General features: G+C 41.1%; 1 long non-coding RNA gene across 1 annotated transcript in view; it reads left to right on the top strand.

Moving 5' to 3' along the window:
* Window positions 1-19,768, top strand: part of LOC309664993 — a 92,194-nt gene that overhangs the window by 3,563 nt on the left and 68,863 nt on the right. The window contains exon 2 of the long non-coding RNA XR_014266129.1: window positions 177-12,078. This is a non-coding gene — a long non-coding RNA (uncharacterized lncRNA). The remainder of the gene's footprint in view (window positions 1-176; window positions 12,079-19,768) is intronic.

The raw sequence follows: 19,768 nt of genomic DNA, 5'->3' as shown, positions 1-19,768 counted from the left end.
CTCTCACCATCGCGGCCTCTCCCGTTGCGGAGCACAGGCTCCAGACGCGCAAGCTCAGTAGTTGTGGCTCATGGGCCCAGTTGCTCCGCGGCATGTGGGATCCTCCCAGACCAGGGCTCGAACCCGTGTCCCCTGCATTGGCAGGCGGACTCTCAACCACTGCGCCACCAGGGAAGCCCAGGCCTGAACTGTTAAAGGCCCCAACCTTCTTAGAGAAGTGTGGGGCTAAATGTACATGAGCATCTGTCTGAAAGTCCAGGGCTCCACTGAAGAGGTCATTTGGTGAGGAAATCACCCTTGGGAGCAAAGAACGTCTCTTGGTAAAGTTTAACAGGTAAGGGAACTAACATTTATTGAATGCTTTCTTATATGCATCTTCTCATTTAGCATTGTCATCATCCCTCAGGAAGTTAAAAAATGGTTGAAATAAAAGACAAAAGGGTTGCAGTAAAAGGTACCATCTTTATAAGACTTGCTTTTGCATCTATAGTATGGGATGTTCTAGCCTACAGAACTGGCTGATGTCAGATAGGGATATGTATCGTAGTCCTTAGTTCATGGGTGTACTGACAAAGACTGTTTCCTTGACCAAATTTAGGTTCCTTTGAGTCCTCTTTTCAATTAGGCCTTAAGCTTGGCCTATAGGGACTGCAGACCCTAAGCACAAACAATTTCATTCACTGCCTTCCACACTAAGAGACCTGAACAAACCCTTGAACAAAAGCATGGTTTCTAACAGCTCAAGGCCATATACCTGGGATGTTCAAGCCCCCCCTTAAGTACCTGCCTGGGAAAGCTCAATCTGCCAAAAGAATTTACTGTGTCAGTCAACATCTGAAGATAGGGCCCCTGTCTCCCAGTCTCTGTGGGAGGGTACCTAACTTCAATAAGAACCAGTTAGAAAACTCAGATGGCCTAATCATACTGACCAACCTGCCTACCCACTTTTTGTAATTTCCCTCTTCCCTGACTCTGTTGAGCTCCTACGTATTCTCTTTGTCTACTTCCTCATTCTCCCTTTAAAATGCCCAGTCACCTCTACATGGATCAAAATTGAGCTTGGTTTACACTGGACTCCCTTAACTACAGCAGTAGTTACTGAGTAAATCTGTCTTTACTGCCTTTAACTAGCATCCAGCTTTGTTTCTCTTTGAGAGTTTTAACAATAACTTTGAATGGCTCTAGCTGTGAGATGACATTTTCCCCTATTTGTGCTATGGGTACATAAGACCTAGGTTATATGTCTTCTCAGATCCATTATGTTCCATTGTTCTTGGCTGCTTATCACAGTAACTCTATGGCCTGTCTGATCCATCTGGAACCAGTGGATGTCCAGAGGGAATGTAGAAGTGCAGGGGCATTAATGCTATATGAGGCAAACCTGTCTAAATAGAGTAGGAAACAGGAAGGAATCAGTAGATAAATTGCCTACCTTTCTTCTCCCTAACGAGTGATTTCAAGACACAGTGGTTCTTATGGCTTTTCTAGAGAGGTCCCATGACCACTGGACAATCCACTGTATACCTTATGAAGCTGTGGTCAACTTAGTAATGCTCTACTTTGTATTTGCCTTCTCTCGTTCCCTAGCTGACTTCTCTTTTTTCCTCTTGCTTCCCTGGAATTGCACTCCCAATAAAACAGTAGCACAAAAGCTTTGCCTCAGGCTCTGTGTTTTAGGGAATTGAAGCTAAGAAAATAGATTCCAGGATTAGCCATAAAAAGCAAACTCTCAGGATGGAATTTTGGAGTTGGATTGCCTACTTGACTAAAAGCAATTGAGACCCTATTGCCCAGTGGTAACTGGGGTAATAATGACCCCTGGCAGTGGGATCACAATTAATGAAACTTCACCCGTGATTAATTGGGAGGAGATGCAAGGCAGAAGGCAAGGCATTGTGAGATCATTATGTGGAAATTGGTAATTATAAGACTTGTTATGTGGGGTGGCTGCTTTTGGTGGCAGTGGAAATCTTATTAAAAGAAAATGATAGACTCGGGGCAGCTAATTGCTAACTTAAAGGATTCTCTGAAAACCAGAGATGTCACTGGCAGTCTGGTCTCAGGGTAGAATGGGTTGAAAATCAGATCCAGATTATAATTATAAAGACAGTAGAGATGTAAAGGAAATTAAATTTGTAGCTTCCATGAATATGCTAGAGGGCAGAAAGACCTGTGTAATGAGGATATTTGAGTGGATAAACCTAAGAACCCTGAACTAAAAAATTCCCTGGAATGTTCCCGGGCCAGTGGAATCTACCTGCTTTCTTTGACAAAGGAAAGCAGCCTCCCCTTTCCTAGAGGCTGTGCAATGGCCTAACAAGATGATACTTGTTCTCCTCAAAACTGCCTCTACTATACCTTATTGGCTACAGGCAAGTAACCAGGATTATATTTCAACACAGCCTGAGAGGAAAAGTATAGTCTCTGCTTAGGGGAGAAGTAGACTACCTATCAAACAAATGACAGGATCTGGCCACTATATATCAGCAGGAAACAAGGGAATATGTGTAAGAGTGGGTTTTGGGGATATTAGATGGGGGGAATAATATAGGGCTGGATAGGGGAGAATTCACTGATATGGGGGTATTCTCCCATGATTAAGGATTCAATGCTCTAGGACCTAGAGCTAGTTTAAGCACACTGTCAAGTTGGCGCCTTGAAACTTGGTCATGACAGTGGCCTAGAGTATGTGAGGTGATGTTGCTAGTCAACTTGTCATTACATTAAGCAAAAAGAACGTATATGCATTAGGGAAGCAGGAATGTTAGAATGGATTTACCATGTACAGCCTGAGAATCTATCACTGATTATGTTCCCTGAAGGACCCAGAGCTCATTCCCACCTCTAAGGCAGTAAGAAATATACTAGTGCTAGGTATGCCAGTTTCTTTAGGAAGCTTGGTGGTGCCTGTTCTCTGCAGACCATGCCTGCATATGTGGCATGGAAGTTAGGCTGCCTAATATCAATGAGGTTGATGGGATTTCAGAATGACAGAGACGAGTGGCAGGACAATTCTCAGAGGCACAATGGACATAATTATTGCAGTGGAAATCAAAATCAGAGTAGCAATTAGAGTGCCTTGGTCTACATGGATCTATGGTGATTTTAGAGATGAGATAGATGGAGAACTGACCAGGGCATTGCTTGACTTGTATAATAGAAAATTGAGAGCTGGAAAGCTGACATCAATGCTACAATGAAAAAATCACCCAGTTTCTAGAACTAAATTGGTTTATAGACCCAGAATCCATTTACTGAAGGGGAGACCAGGTCCCCTTGAGGAAGAGTCTGGCAATGCCACCATAGTATATATGAAAAATATTTTTCTGATCCTTCCCTAAGGGAACCTTTGGTCATTTACCAGAGTAACTGCGCCAGAGGAAAGGGCAATACTCAGGCTTTTCAAATCTGTTAGATATGAGGTCTGAGGTGGCTCTGGCACTGATATTAGGAGACCCAAAATACCATCCTGATCTTCTAGTTAGAATGGAAGTTATGGTAGCCAGATGATAAATGGGGTATTAGCCCAAGTCCAATTCACAGTAGGACCAGTGAGTCAGCAGACCTGCCCGGTAGTCTGTAGTTAGTTCCCTAGTCCTTGGGTATATAAATGGAATAGGTATTAGCTGGAATAGATATCAGAACTCTTACATGGGTTCCCTGCACTATGTAGATTAAGGGCCATTATTTTTAGAAAGGCCAAGTGGAAGTGCCAGAAACTGACCGTTCCCACCCCCATTCAAGAATGTAAATTAGAAACAATGCCTCACCTGAGAAAGGATTGCAGCAATTAGTGCTACTATTGGACTTGAAGGATGTGGGGATGGCGGTCCCCATCATATTCCCTTTCAGTTCACCTCTATATTCTCTCAAAACCAGATGGATGATGGTGGATGCTGGTGGGTCACCATGCATCCAGTCTGGTGACAGTCCCAGTCATGGCTGGTGGGCAGGATATGGTTATCTTTACAGAAGCACATCGATTTATCCTCTGGCATTTGCCATGCAAGTATCAGTTAATAAATGCTTTTCTTCCAATTCCCACCAGTAGGAAGTATCAAAATCTCTTTGTCTTTACATGGCAGGAACAGCATTGAAGTAATGCCCTATGGGAAAGAGGAGATGGAAAAAAAGCTGAAAAATACATTTCTTGCCCTTCAAAGATTCCAAGATGAAGTAATTCCAAAAATGCCTTTCTGGAGATATCCTACATTACCAAACAACTTGTTAAGTCTCTTTTAAAGGTATGGCCAGCTCAGTAAATACGAAAAAGATTGTATTGGGTTGACCAAACCAATATTTACCTTTTTCTCCTTCCTTGCCTCACTTGCCTTTTTCCCTTCACTTTTGCCTACCTGGGACTTCCTTGCCTCCAATGAAGAATTAGCAGACAATTTTGCTTCATGTTGTTTTCTAATAAATCTGAATTAAGAAAACGGCCCTCCACACACTCCAAGTGGTTGAACCGAAAGGGAAACATAAATATGTAGGTAAGCAGAGATAAGTTTTGAAAGACAGCTGCTCTTCTCTATATAGACATTCTGAATAGCCACGTAGCATCTGGTCATTTTAATTTACATTTATCATTTAGTTTGTGTCAGCAAACCAGTGTCCATGAGCAATTATTTCAAGATTGCAGGTACTAATTATTCTAATCTCTGCACCAGAATCCAAATATGATTGACATTCTGATTTGGAAAATATTTTAAAAAGACGGTCTTGACTGTGAATGATAAAGTTTGTGTTGCAGCATTAGTTCGGCAATGGCCTTGTGAAATGCTGGGTTTAATCCTCAGACCTTGAAGCACTGCGTATATTGGAAGACTAGGAGCAAGTTCCTGGCTTTTCATCAAAAGAGGCAAGAACAAAAGTTTTCTTGGGGGTAGCTTGAGCTTTGAGTTTCCCTGGCTTTCTGGTTTAACAAAGCTTTAATGAGTTGACATTCAGGCAGGGCACAGCTGAAGGCACTGCATTTAATTTAACTCTTCTGGGAAGACCTAACCAAATATGTTGAGTAATTTTATTTCTTTGTTCAATAATTACTTTCTGTGTCACTGTATTCCATAACATGCTGTGTAACACAGAGTCTAGAGATGTACATACCAGTGGGAGTGGCTCCTTCAGGAGGATGAACATAGGGAAAAGGTCCTTGTAGGCTCTAGGGACAGACTTGAGGCTGTTTGGTCAGAACCTTCTGTTGTCCTAGGAATCCCAAGTATGATCTCATAGGGTGATCTAATAGGGAGGTACTGGGTCTTGGTGGGCATGTCCCTTGTCTTGTGGACCTTGCCCTATAGGGAAGGACATAAATGAAGGAAGGCTAGATGGGACCGTATAAAGTACAGGACTCAGGGCAGGGCCTGGGTCTAGGGGTGGAAAGGGAGCTTGGAATGATCAAGGAACAAAAAGACTAGTGAAGCTAGAAGGAGGTAAGCATGGGAAGCTGTGGTAATAGGCTGAGATTGATGATAAGCTTTGAAGACCATGAAAAGGCTTTTGGATTTTTTTTTAATATAAATTTATTTATTTATTTCATTATTTTTTTGGCTGTGTTGGGTCTTCGTTGCTGCGTGCAGGCTTTCTCTAGTTGCGGTGAGTGGGGGCTACTCTTCGTTGCTTTGCGTGGGCTTATTGTGATGGCTTCTCTTTGTGGCGGGGCATGAGCTCTAGGCACGAGGGCTTCAGTAGTTGTGGCACACGGGCTCAGTAGTTGTGGCTCGTGAGCTCTAGAGTGCAAGCTCAGTAGTTGCGGCACACGGGCTTAGCTGCTCTGCGGCATGGGATTTTTGTTTTATTGGTATCTTGTTTGCCAGTCAGACTGCAGTCAGGTCTGTGGAGCCTTAAATGAGAGTTGATTGGGACCTTGTCTGAGGCATATCTGCAAAGCTTTTGGACAGAAGATCTTCTGAAAGAAGGGACTTGAGATTTCAGCTAGTCTGTGGTCAAGCAGAGGTCAAAGAAGACCAAAATATTCAGATGGAGCCAAGGTGATATCGCAGCTCTGAGGAAGGAGCTTTGTATAGTATGATGCATACCCCTGGGCCTGGAACTGGAAAGAGGACCTGTTCCAACTCACCTGAAGACTGGGCAGGAGGTAGAAGGATGCATACTTTGCTGTGAAGCTGCCCATGTATCCTTTTGGTTTCACTTACAAACACTCTAAGGTTCTTTACAGCAGTGCCCTTGGACACCTTTCTTTGCTCTCTACCTCCCTGTAAACTGAACCACATTTTGTCTGATTCTCAAGTCCTTGTTCTGAAATCCTAACCTGCGGCCTTTGGGTTATGTATTAGCTCTGTCTTGCTTTCCAATGTAAGCTTTCCCTACTGGATTGTGATTTAGCTGGCCCATCTGACCTCCTGATGCCACATGGCAAACACTGTTCCAGTTCTGACCACTTGGAATCTAGCTTCTACCCTAGCTAGAACAACCTCTGCCTCCCAAACAAGGAGAAATTGAGCATTTTGTTATGAACCGCTGGATTCAGAGCACCTGCTTGTTTGCCCTGGCAAAAAGGCAACGGCTCTGCTTTCCTTTACTCCCTAGGCCTGGGGAATATGACACTAAAGAAGGAAAATTTAGAGTCTTGAGGACAGATTTCTGGGTCCATTCAGTCATTGGAGGTTGGGATGTAGATACAGACCCTGCTTTCACAGATACTGGGTCTAGCAGCTGCTGTGGGCAGCTAAGCCCATCCCTGTTCACCCATCCAGAGAGATTTAGAGGGAATTGAGTAAAACTCTCTGAGATTAAGCAGTCATAATGATTCATGACTATCCAGAGCTCTGATTGGGAATTGGTGGGGGGTTGGGGTGGGGAATGCTGTTGGGTGCAAACTGGTTGCATTTCTGACATACTGCATTTTAGGAGATGTGGAGGGTGATAACTTTAGAAGCCCAGCAGTCATGTCTGGGGGGAGGAGGGAGCAATGAAGTTCCACCCACAAGAACTGATAGGCATTGTTCATCTGCCAGGAGAAAGGATTGACAGCTCTAGAGCTTTATGGGCTATCCTGGGGAAATGATCCAAACTTCCACCACAGTTTAGCGACAGCCTCAAGAGTGGATTATGCAACGAACTAGTTCAGGTCACCAGGCTTGAGCCTTCCAATATTAACAAGCCTCTGTATAAGGCTCGAGATGGAACTAGAACATACCATGACTCCCTCTTTCTCTTGGGTGATAACAGAACCACTCCTCAAGGTGGACGCATGTGTGTGCACACATGCGTGCACCTGTGTTTGCCTGTCCCCCCTCTGTTTGCCAGCTCCCCCAAGCAGGACACCTATATCCCTATAAGACATTGTGCTTATTTTTATGTGGATTGCATTATTCATGGTCTATTTCTAAAAAGGTACTTGCTTAAAGATCGTTAATTGCACAAAAAGTATAGATTCATTTTAAGGATTTGTTACTGGTAATAATATTCAAAAACACCTTCCTCTGGCAAGTGCACTCTTTCCTACCGAGAAACCCTTTGGAAGTGTTTTGCACATGATACTTGCACTATAAAGATGCCCCTGGGCAATCCTTGGTAATAATGGCTAATGTTTAATAGTGGCAGCTGGACTTCTGCTATTTGGGAGGCAACAGAGTAGCTGAGAGCCTGGCTTTGAGTTAGATGCACCTGGATTCAAGTGTCCACTCTGCCATTTGCAGGCTTCGAAGACTTGGGCAAGTTCTTTAGTCTCTCTGCCTTAAGTTTCTCATTTATGAAATGGGAGAGTTACTTTCTTCCTTACAGGACTTTAGTGAGGATTAAAGAACATAATAGAAGTAAAATCCTTAGCACATAGGAAGTGCTCAGATGAATGATATCAAGGTTTATTGGACTTTTTAAAAAAGTCACTGTCCGGACACTTACGAATGCTCTTTAAATATTTGCCAGACATTTCTTATATGTAAAAATGTTAATTACTGAAGAATCATTTTAAAAAGCCTGTTTTGTCTCTTGCTATTTTCAAATCATGGTTTGTTTTTTTTTTTCCCAGAAAATAACTTGCAATGTAGAAATATTTCCAGGTACTAGAAGTTTAATGTCTTGTTTTGCTAAGGGCCCCCAAAAAGAATAAATATGATTTGGTGTCTAAGCTTGCACATAAACAATGAGCTATAGCTCACTTAGTAATGGCATCTTTTCAGAGTTTAGTAGACTTTCAGCTTCAGTAAGAAGACTGCATGAGTCATTTTCTCCACTTCCCCCCAATTCCTCCCCCCCCCCCACAATTATACTAAAGTGGCTAAAGTACAGTTTAATAATCTGAATTTAGGTAAACTTAATTTTCTGAGCTTACTTTTATCCGATTTGCTTTAGTAGTTTTCATGATCAAAATGCCCAAAGAAGCTAAAATTATACCTCCTTCCAACTTTTACTCGTTCTCTTATATTTTACTTGTTCTCTTGTATTTCTTTATCTCTAGAATGATCAGGAGGCAATATAAGAAGGCCGTCAAGCAAAAAGGACACACAATCTTTCCTTGTCTGATGAAGCCAACAGTCCCAAAACACATTAATATATCTTCCTCTCTCATTTGAGAGTTGCACAGGCAGTCCCCCTGTTGGAATGCCAGAATTCCAGTGGTTTGTTTGTAGAAGTGAGTTATGTGGAACTCAGAATGCATTCTCCATAGAAACCATGTTGTACACGGTGGTTAGCTATATTTAACCTATAATGCTTTGAAGTGGAGTTCCAACAGAACTATAAGACGTGGCCATTCAACAAGCAGTATTTTTACAGGGAAATATGTTCAGGGGTCCAACTAAGCATGCCAGGAATGGAGCCTCTTCCCTCCTTCCCATCCCCCATTTTCTGAGCCTCTGTTGCCTAGGGCAGGGAATCTCCCTAAGAGATGATTGGGAGGAGGTTAATGAGGTGTGGAGCTGGAGGCTGTCAGAGTCTGGGGACCAGAGTATGATGTGTTGTGAGAAGCTGAGAATTCTCCCTTGCTTAGCTTCAGAGTAGCTCCTGACACACTTGTCTTTTACTTTCTTTTTTTAAAAAAATTTTATTTTATATTGGAGTATAGTTGATTAACAATGTTGTGTTAGTTTCAGGTGTACAGCAAAGTGATTCAGTTGTACATATACGTGTATCTATTCTTTTTTTAATTCTTTTTTCATTTAGGTTATTACAGAATATTTAGCAGAGTTCCCTATGCTGTACAGTGGGTCCTTGCTGGTTATCTATTTTTTTTTAACTTTTTATTTTATATTGGAGTATAGCCAAATAACAATGCTGTGATAGTTTCAGGTGCACAGCAAAGCGACTCAGCCATACATATACATGTATCCACTCTCCCCCAGACTCCCCTCCCATCGAGCCTGCCACATAATATTGAGCAGAGTTCCCTGTGCTATACAGTAGGTCCTTGTTGGTTATCCTTTTAAAATATAGCAGTGTGTACATGTCAGTCCCGAACTCCCTAACTATCCCTTCCCTCCACCCTTCCCCTCCTAGTAACCATAAGTTCATTCTCTAAGTCTGTGAGTCTATTTCTGTTTTGTAAATATGTTCATTTGTATCATTTCCTTTTAGATTCCGCATATAAGCTATATCATACGATATTTCTCTTTCTCTGTCTCACTTACTTCACTCAGTATGACAATCTCTAGGTCCATCCATGTTGCTGCAAATGGCATTATTTCATTCTTTTTAATGGCTGAGTAAATTCCATTGTATATATGTATCACATCTTCTTTATCCATTCCTCTGTTGATGGACGTTTAGGTTGCTTCCAAGTCTTGGCTATTGTAGACAGCACTGCAATGAACATTGGGGTGCATGTATCCTTTCAAACCATCATTTTCTCTGGATATATGTCCAGGAGTGGGATTGCTGGATCATATGGCACTCTATTTTTAGTTTTTTGAGGAACCTCCATACTGTTCTCTGTAGTGGTTGTACCAATTTACCTTCCCAACAACAGTGTAGGAGAGTTCCCCTTTCTCCACACCCTCTCCAGCATTTATTGTTTGTAGACTTTTTGATGATAGCCATTCTGACTAGTGTGAGGTGATACCTCATTGTAGTTTTGACTTGCATTTCTCTAATAATGTGATGTCAGTGTGAGCATCCTTTCATGTGCCTCTTGGCCATCTGTTGGTCTTCTTTGGAAAATGTCTAGGTCTTCTGCCCATTTTTTTGATTGGGTTATTTGTTTTTTTTGATATTGAGCTGCATGAGCTATTTGTATATTTTGGAGATTAATCCCTTGTAGGTTGCATTGTTTGCAAATATTTTCTCCCATTTTGAGAGTTGTCTTTTCGTTTTGTTTATGGTTTCCTTTGCTGTGCAAAAGCTTTTGAGCCTAATTAGGTCCCATTTGTTTATTTTTGTTTCTATTTCCATTACTCTAAGAGGTGGATTGAAAAAGATCTTGCTGCAATTTATGTCAAAGAGTGTTCTGCCTATGTTTTCCTCTAAGAGTTTTACAGTATCTGGCCTTACATTTAGGTCTTTAATCGATTTTGAGTTTACTTTTGTGTATGGTGTTAGGGAGTGTTCTAATTTCATTCATTTACATGTAGCTGTTCAGTTTTCCCAGCACCACTTATTGAAGAGACTGTCTTTTCTCCATTGTATATTCTTGCCTTTTTTGTCATAGATTAAGTGACCATAGGTGTGTGGGTTTATCTCTGGACTTTCTATCCTGTTCCATTGATCTATATTTCTGTTTTTGTGCCAGTATGATACTGTTTTGATGACTGTAGCTTTGTATTATAGTCTGAAGTCAGGAGAACCTGATTCCTCCAGCTCCATTTTTCTTTCTCAAGATTGCTTTGTCTATTCAGGGTCTTTTGTGTCTCCATACAAATTTTAAGGTTTTTTTTTCTAGTTTTGTGAAAAATGCCACTTGATAGGGATTGCATTGAATCTGTAGATTGCCTTGGGTAGTATAGTCATTTTGACAATATTGATTCTTCCAATCCAAGAACATGGTATATCTTTCCATCTGTTTGTGTCATCTTCGATTTCTTTCATCAGTGTCTCTTAGTTTTTGGAGTACAGGTATTTGCCTTCCTAGGTAGGTTTATTCCTAGGTATTTTTTTCTTTTTGATGCAATGGTAAATGGGATTGTTTCTTGAATTTTTCTTTCTGATCTTTCGTTGTTAGTGTATAGAAATGCAACAGATTTCTGTGTATTAATTTTGTAACCTGCAACTTTACCAAATTCATTGATGAGATCTAGTAGTTTTCTGGTAGCATCTTTAGGATTTTCTATGTATAGTATCATGTCATCTGCAAACAGTGATAGTTTGACTTCTTTTCCAATTTGGATTCCTTTTTTTTTTCTTTTTCTTCTCTGATTGCTGTAGCTAGGAATTCCAAAACTATGTTGAATACAAGTGGTGAGAATGGACACCCTTGTCTTGTTCCTGATCTTAGAGGAAATGCTTTCAGCTTTTCACCATTGAGTATGATGTTAGCTGTAGGTTTGTCATAAATAAGTTTTATTATGTTGAGGTATGTTCCCTCTATGCCCACTTTCTGGAGAGTTTTTAATCATAAATGGGTGTTGAATTTTGTTAAAAGCTTTTTCTGCATCTATTGAGATGATCATATTTTATTCTTCAATTTGTTGATGTGGTGTATCACATTGATTGATTTGCAGATATTGAAAAAACCTTGAGTCCCTGATATCAATCCCACTTGATCGTAGTGTATGATCCTTTTAATATATTGTTGGATTTGGTTTGCTAGCATTTTGTTGAGGATTTTTGTGTCTATGTTCCTCAGTGATATTGGCCTGTAATTTTTGTTGTTTTGGGGTATCTTTATCTGGTTTTGCTATCAGGGTGATGGTGGCCTCACAGAATGAGTTTGGGAGTGTTCCTTCCACTGCCATGTTTTGGAATAGTTTCAGAAGGATAGGTGTTAACTCTTCTCTAAATGTTTGATAAAATTTGCCTTTGAAGCCATCTGGTCCTGGACTTTTTTTTTTTTTTTTTTTGGCTGTGTTGGGTCTTCATTGCTGTTTGCGGGCTTTCTCTAATTGTGGCGAGTGGGGGCTACTCTTTGTTGCGGTGCATGGGCTTCTCATTGTGGTGGCTTCTCTTGTTGCAGAGCACATGCTCTAGGTGCACAGACTTCAGTTGTTGCAGCACGTGGACTCAGTAGTTGTGACACGTGGGCCCTGGAGTGCGCAGGCTTCAGTAGTTGCGGCATGTGGGCTCTAGGGCATGTGTTCTTCAGTAGTTGTGGTGCGTGGGCTCAGTAGTTGTGGCTCGCAGGCTGTAGAGCACAGGCTCAGTAGTTGTGATGCACGAGCCTGGCTGCTCCATGGCATATGGGATCCTCCTGGACCAGGGATCGAACCTGTGTCCTCTGCATTGGTAGGTGGACTCTCAACCACTGTGCCACCAGGGAAGTCCCTGGTCCTGAACTTTTGTTTGTTGGGAGTTTTAAAATCACAGTTTCAATTTCAGTACTTGTGAATGGTCTGTTCATATTTTCTATTTCTTCCTGGTTCAGTCTTGGGAGAATGTACCTTTCTAAGAATTTGTCCATTTCTTCAGGTTGTCCATTTTATTGGCATATAGTTGCTTGTAGTAGTCTCTTATGATCCTTTGTAAATATTTCTATAGTGTCCGTTGTAACTTCTCCTTTTTTATTTCTAATTTTATTGATTTGAGTCCTCTCCATTTTTTTCTTGATGACTATGGCTAAAGGTTTATCAATTTTGTTTATCTTTTCAAAGAACCAGATTTTAGTTTCATTGATCTTTTCTATTGTTTTCTTCGTCTCTATTTTATTTATTTCTGCTCTGATCTTTAGGATTTCTTTCCTTCTACTAACTTTGGGTTTTCTTTGTTCTTCTTTCTCTAGTTGCTTTAGGTGTAAGGTTAGGTTGTTTATTTGAGATTTTTCTTGTTTCCTGAGGTCAGATTGTATTGCTATATTGCTGCTTCCCTCTTAGAACTGCATTTGCTGCATTCCATAGGTTTTGGATCATCATGCTTTCATTTTCATTTGTCTCTAGGTATTTTTTGATTTTCTCTTTGATTTCTTCAGTGATCCATTGGTTTTTTAGTAGCATATTGTTTAGCCTCCACGTGTTGGTGTTTTTTACAGTTTTTTTTTCTTGTAGTTGATTTCCAATCTCATAGCGTTGTGGTCGGAAAAGATGCTTGATATGATTTCAGTTTTCTTAAATATACTGAGCCTCATTTTGTGGCCCAGCATGTGATCAATCCTGGAAAATGTTCCATGTGCACTGAGAAGAATGTATATTCTGCTGCTTTTGGATGGAATGCTCTATAAATATCAATTAAGTACATCTGATCTAATGTGCCATTTAAGGCCTGTGTTTCCTTATTGATTTTCTGTCTGGATGATCTGTTCATTGATGAAAGTGGGATGTTAAAGTCCCCCACTATTACTGTGTTACTGTTAATTTCTCCTTTTATGGCTGTTAGTATTTGCCTTATATATTGAGTTGCTCCTATGTTGGGTCCATGTATAGTTACAACTGTTGTATCTTCTTCTTGGGTTGATCCCTTCATTATTAGGTAGTGTCCATTCTTGTCTCTTGTAACAGTCTTTATTTTAAAATCTATTTTGTCTCATATGAGTATTGCTACTCCAGCTTTCTTTTGATTTCTATTTGCATGGAATAACTTTTTCCATCCCCTCACTTTCAGTCTGTAAGTATCCCTAGATCTGAAATGGCTCTCTTGTAGGCAGCATATAAACAGGTCTTGTTTTTGTATCCATTCAGCCAGTCTATATCTTTTGGTTGGAGCCTTTAATCCGTTTACATTTAAGGTAGTTATTGATATGTATATTCTTATTGCCATTTTGTTAATTGTTTTGGATTTGTTTTTGTAGGTGTTTTTTCTTCCCTTCCTCTTTTGTTCTCTTCTCTTGTGGCTTGATGACCATATTTAGTGTTATGTTCAGATTCCTTTTTCTTTTTTGTGTGTGTATCTATTATAGATTTTTGGTTTGTGGTTACCATGAGGTTTTGATATAGCAGTCTATATATAGATAAGATTGTTTTAAGTTGTTAGTCTTTTAATTTCAAATGCATTTCCAATATCTTGCATTTGTACTCTCCTCATAATTGCTGTTTTCTTTTTTCTTTTTTAAACATCTTTATTGGAGTATAATTGCTCCACAATGGTGTGTTAACTTCTGCTTTATAACAAAGTGAATCAGCTATACATATACACACATCCCCATATCTCCTTCCTCTTGCGTCTCCCTCCCAACCTCCCCATCCCACCCCTCTAGGTGGTCACAAAGCACTGAGCTGATCTCCCTGTGCTATGCAGTTGCTTCCCACTAGCTATCTATTTTACATTTGGTAGTGTATATATGTCCATGCCACTCTCTCACTTCATCTCAGCTTACCCTTCCCCCTCCCCGTGTCCTCAAGTCCATTCTCTATGTCTGTGTCTTTATTCCTGTCCTGCCCCTAGGTTCTTCAGAACCATTTTTTTCCCCTTAGATTCCATATATATGTGTTAGCATATGGTATTTGTTTTTCTCTTTCTGACTTACTTCACTCTGTATGACAGACTCTAGGTCCATCCACCTCACTACAAATAACTCAATTTCATTTCTTTTATGGCTGAGTAATAGTCCATTGTATGCATGTGCCACATCTTCTTTATCCATTCATTTGTCGACGGACACTTAGGTTTCTTCCATGTCCTGGCTATTGTAAATAGAGCTATGATTGATGGTTTTGATATCATATTTGTGTGTGGATGATTTCCTACCTCTACTGTATGTTTGCCTTTACCAGTGAGCTTTCCATTCATCCTCTTCTTGTTGCTAGTTGTGGCCTTTTCAGCCTAGAGAAGTTCCTTTAGTATTTGTCACAAAGCTGGCCTTGTGATGCTGAATTCACTTAGCTTTTGCTTGTCTGTAATGCTTTTGATTTCTCCGTCAAATCTGAACGAGAACCTTGCTGGGTAGAGTATTCTTCGTTGTAGGTTCTTCCCTTTCACCACTTTAAATATATTGTGCCACCCGCTTCTGGCCTGCAGAGTTTCTGTTGAGAAATCAGCTGATAACCTTATGGGAGTTCCCTTGTACATTATTTGTTGCCTTTCTCTTGTTGCTTTTTATTTTTTCTTTGTCTTTAATTTTTGTCAATTTGATTACTATGTGTCTCAGTGTGTTCCTCCTTAGGTGTATCCTGCCTGGGACTCTCTGTGCCTCCTGGATTTGAGTGACTATTTCCTTTCTCATGTTAGGAAGTTTTCAGCTATTATCTCTTCAGATATTTTCTCAGGTCCTTTCTCTCTCTCTCTTCTCCTTCTGGGACCTCTATAATGCGAATGTTGGTGTGTTTAATGTTGTCCCAGAGGTCACTTAGACTGTCTTTCTTTTCTTTTTTTTTAAATTTGAATCTCTTTTTTTAAAATTAATTAATTAATTTATATTTTATTTTTGGCTCTGTTTGGTCTTCGTTGCTGTGTGCAGGCTTTCTCTAGTTGCGTTGAGTGGGGGCTACTCTTTGTTGCAGTCTGCAGGCTTCTCATTGCGGTGGCTTCTCTTGTTCTGGAGCACATGCTCTAGGTGCATGGGCTTCAGTAGTTGTGGCACATGAGCTCAGTAATTGTGGCTTGTGGGCTCTAGATTGCAGGCTCAGTAGCTGTGGTGCACGGGCTTAGTTGCTCCACGGCATGTGGGACCTTCCCGGACCAGGGCTCGAACCTGTGTCCCCTGCATTGGCAGGCAGATTCTTAACCACTGCACCACCAGGGAAGTCCCTATTTATTTTCTTTCATTTTCTTTGTTCTGTTCCATGGCAGTGATTTCCACCATTCTGTCTTCTGGCTCACTTGTCTGTTCTTCTGCCTCACTAATTCTGCTATTGATAACTTTTAGCGAATTTTTCATTTCAGTTATTGTACTGTTCATCACTGTTTGTTCTTTAGTTCTTCTAGGTCTTTGTTAAACATTTCTTGTAACTTCTTAATTTGTGCCTCCATTCTTTTTCTGAGATCTTGGATCATCTTTACTATCATTACTCTGAATTCTTTTCCAGGTAGATTGCCTATCTCCACTTCACTTAGTTGTTTTTCTGGGCCTTTATCTTGTTCCTTAATCTGGGACATATTCCTCTGCCATCTTGTTTTGTCTAGCTTTCTATGATTGCAGTTTCCTTTCCATAGGTTGCAGGGTTGTAGTTCTTCTTGCTTCTGCTGTTTGCCCCTGTCTCGTTTTGGCTTCTTCTTTGTCTTTGGATGTAGGATACCTTTTTTGGTAGGTTCCAGCGTTTTTTTGTCAATGGTTGATCAGCAGTTAGTTGTGATTTTGGTGTTTTCTTAAGAGGAGGTGAGGTCACATCCTTCTACTCCACCATCTTGTCTCCGCCCCCAGGTATTTACAATACAAACCAAAACAGACTTGTTCTGACTACTCGATGTCTCCATGGCAACAACCACCACAGCCGCTTGGCCCAAAGAACTCAGCGAGGCGCTTGCTCCTCCTTTGTTCCCACAACCACCACCACCTCGGAACAGCGTGCCACACTCCCAGCTCACAGCACCCCAGCTGACCGGCGATACCTACCCAAGGCGCCTAGGTGCAGGTGGCCCTCAAATCCCACCATGCCTGCACTCCCTCCACCCCCTCAGTCCTCGGCATGTGTGACCCTCCTTCTTTTTTTCTTTCTTTTCATCCACTGATCCCAATTATTGATCCTCTTCCTTCTCCCTCTACTGCCACAAACAACCTCTTCCTTCAGAGAAGGATTTCTCTCTTCTCATTTTGGATCAGAACAAGGAGTCCCCTCTACTTGCCTGGTCCTGAAGCGAATACACAGAATACATAGAATCAGATATTCTATGACATTAACAAAAAAATTTCCCCCTGACCTTCTTCTCAGTGTTGCAAGTAGGTTCTATAGGTTAAGGTCAAAACCCTAGTTAATGGTAAGTCTTTTTCTACATAAGGAACTGGTGCAAGGTTTATCCATATTTCAGTGGGAGTCATAGATTTAGGCTTTAATGATAAATGTTTCATCACGAGATGTGACTGATGGAAGTTTAGGGATGAAGAACATGACTGTGGGGTTTGTGTAGCACAAAATAGGGTAAAATTACAGTGTGAGTAGCACCCCCTAGTGTTGAGAAGAAGCTGTAAGTAGAGGGGAGGTGGCTGGGAGAAGGGGAGTGTCGCAGGGTTTGTCTTTATTGCTTTGCTCTCAATCCACTCATGCAGGAGTAGGATCCAGAGATCCTGGGTTCAGCTGTTAAGAGACTTATGAATAAAGTGCTTAAAGTAATTCAAGAGATAGCATCCAGGGATGAAACCAAAACTAAGATGCCATCAAAAAAGACTGAGGAGAGAGGTGAAATCCAAGTGGCCAGCACTGAGAGATAGAGAGTGGAGGAAGCTAGGCTGAAGCAAGGGACTCCTGGTGTACCCTGGAGAGACTCCTAGCTGCTACCTGGGGGAACACTGTAAGCATTTCTTTTTCTAGGACTCTCAAGCTTTATAAGGGAAGGAAACTTTTGAAGGCACTGAGTAAACTTGCATATCATTCCTCAGATCACCACCAATTCTGCCTGAGCTAAGGACAAGAGTGGTAAAATAAGAGTGAGAAGCCTTTGAATGCAGATATCTGAGCAGGTGAAATAATCAGAAGTAAAAACCAGAAGCCTTAACAACCAGGTATAGGGTAGAGTTGGTCACTGGCTGCCTAGATGCCCTTAAGTTTTTAATGACTTCAGACATCTCCTTGGTTTGGACCTAGTTTGATTTTCTGACTCTGGCTACTCTGATTGTTTGTTGAAGTTGATATTTGCCATCATGCTGACCCCATTCTACGTACAGACCAGGTTTCACTTATTGTCCCAACCCTGACTCCTTTCTGTCCTGTAGAGTTTGGTGAGATATGAGGAGGACCAAGCCAGTCAGCTCCTGGACTTTCTTCCCTCCTTTCATTTATCTATTGAACACTTACTATGTGTCAGACACTGCATTAGATGCTGGGGATATACTAGTGAAAAAAACTGACAAAAATCTCTGCACTTATGGAATTTACATTCTAGTTGAAGAGGCAGACAGTAAACAAATTGCAAAAATGTAATCTGTGATATATGGTTCTAAACCCAGAAATGAGGAGATGGTGGTTAAAAGTGTACATAGGGTGGCCAAAAGGGGTGACTTTTGAGTAAAAATTTGAAGGAGATTATATTAGTCTGGTAGAGCTGTCATAAAAAAAATACTACAGACTGGGTGGCTTAAATAGCAGACATTTGTTTTCTCATAGTTCTGGAGGCTGGAAGTCCAACAGCAAGGTGCTGGTAGGGTTGATTTCTGGTGAGACTTCTCTTCCTAGTTTGCATGTGGCTCTGCACTTACTAGCTGTGGATTTTTTGGAAAGTTACTTTACTTCTTTGAGTCTTGGTTTCCTAATCTGTAAAACTGGAATAATAAAGAATCTACCTCAAAGAGCTATAGTAAGGATTAAATGAATTAAAGCCTGAAATGCGTTAGAATAGTTTCTGGTCCATAGTAAGTAGCAGATAAATGTTAGCTCTTATTATTATAAATGTTTGCCTTCCTGGAAATTATATACATTACCAACTAGCCAGTCTTTGGTAACTCCAAATGTGTGAGTTGCCTATCTCCTCTCCTGTAAGGTTCAGATGGGCTTATCAGGCTTTCACAGACAGCAACATAGAGTCACAAATCAAAGGGCAAACTAAGTCCATTAGGAAAAGATAAGAGCCATTTGATGGGAACACTTGGTTTGAATAAAAAATTCACAGGGCCAGAGGTAGGTTCAAAGTTTGGGGTGTAGAGGACCAAAGGTTTGGAGTCAGACAGAGGCAGGGCAGAGTACAGAGGAAGAAGGAGAGTTCAGTGTGACAGCAGGCCAGAAAGAAATGAGATGGTGTTCAGGATGGCTGCTGCAACGCTTCACCCCACTCCCCTAAACTCCCCACCCAACCCCCTCAGGAGAGCTTCATGAAAGGCTCTGGCCAGGGTCTAGGATAATTTTGCAGTGGGAGGCTGATTCCCACTACCATTTTTCTAGCTCCATAAAATCTCCATGGCATTAAGTACCATGGGAGAGGGAGCCAAGGTGCCAACCAGCAGGTATCTAATATTTCTATTTTTGGGACTGGGAGATAATATGTAAAAGTGGGTAAAGGTCTAGATGGACTAGGCTCAGCAAGGACCAATGGAAGGTGGGATGAATATGCAGAGATGGGAATAATTAGATATCAGCTTCCATAGGGTGGATAAAGATTTTGAATATGCTAAGGAAGACATATTTCACTTTTATGCAGGGATGAGTGGAGCAGATGTTTCATCTCCAGTACAGCCTCAATCCAATAGTCATTGGTGCCTTTGAAGGTATTTTATACACCTCCATTGGTAGTCTGTGGCTTTTCTAGCTACCAACCACTAGGGTGTTACTAATAATCAGGAATTTTGGGGTAAATAACAGTCTGGAAGCTATAAGAGTTATGGAATGGTATATGTTGGGTAATGAAGCAATGCTGTGAATTATTATATGAGATTTTGTGGTGATAAGGAACATTGACCAGCCAAATTGTCTGTAAGAAGTGTTTACAGGCTGGCATGGAGGCATAGTGCCTTTTGCTTGTGTTTGTGGAGATTGAGGGACCATTTTGTAGGGCAGCTTCCTGTTGCTTGTTTTTCTGTATAATAAAAAAATTGGCTGGTCTTTGTCCCTGATTCCTTGTAAGAAGACTCTAAATCCTTGGAATTCCCTGAGTGATAGGAGTGTCTTTGTTATTCATGGTAGGTCCCTGGATAGTTTCAGGATGGGGG

Source organism: Balaenoptera physalus (assembly GCF_965194825.1).
Source record: "Balaenoptera physalus genome assembly, chromosome: 7".
Classification (NCBI taxonomy): Eukaryota; Metazoa; Chordata; class Mammalia; order Artiodactyla; family Balaenopteridae; genus Balaenoptera; species Balaenoptera physalus.
This window is presented reverse-complemented; position numbering and strand designations above follow the sequence as displayed.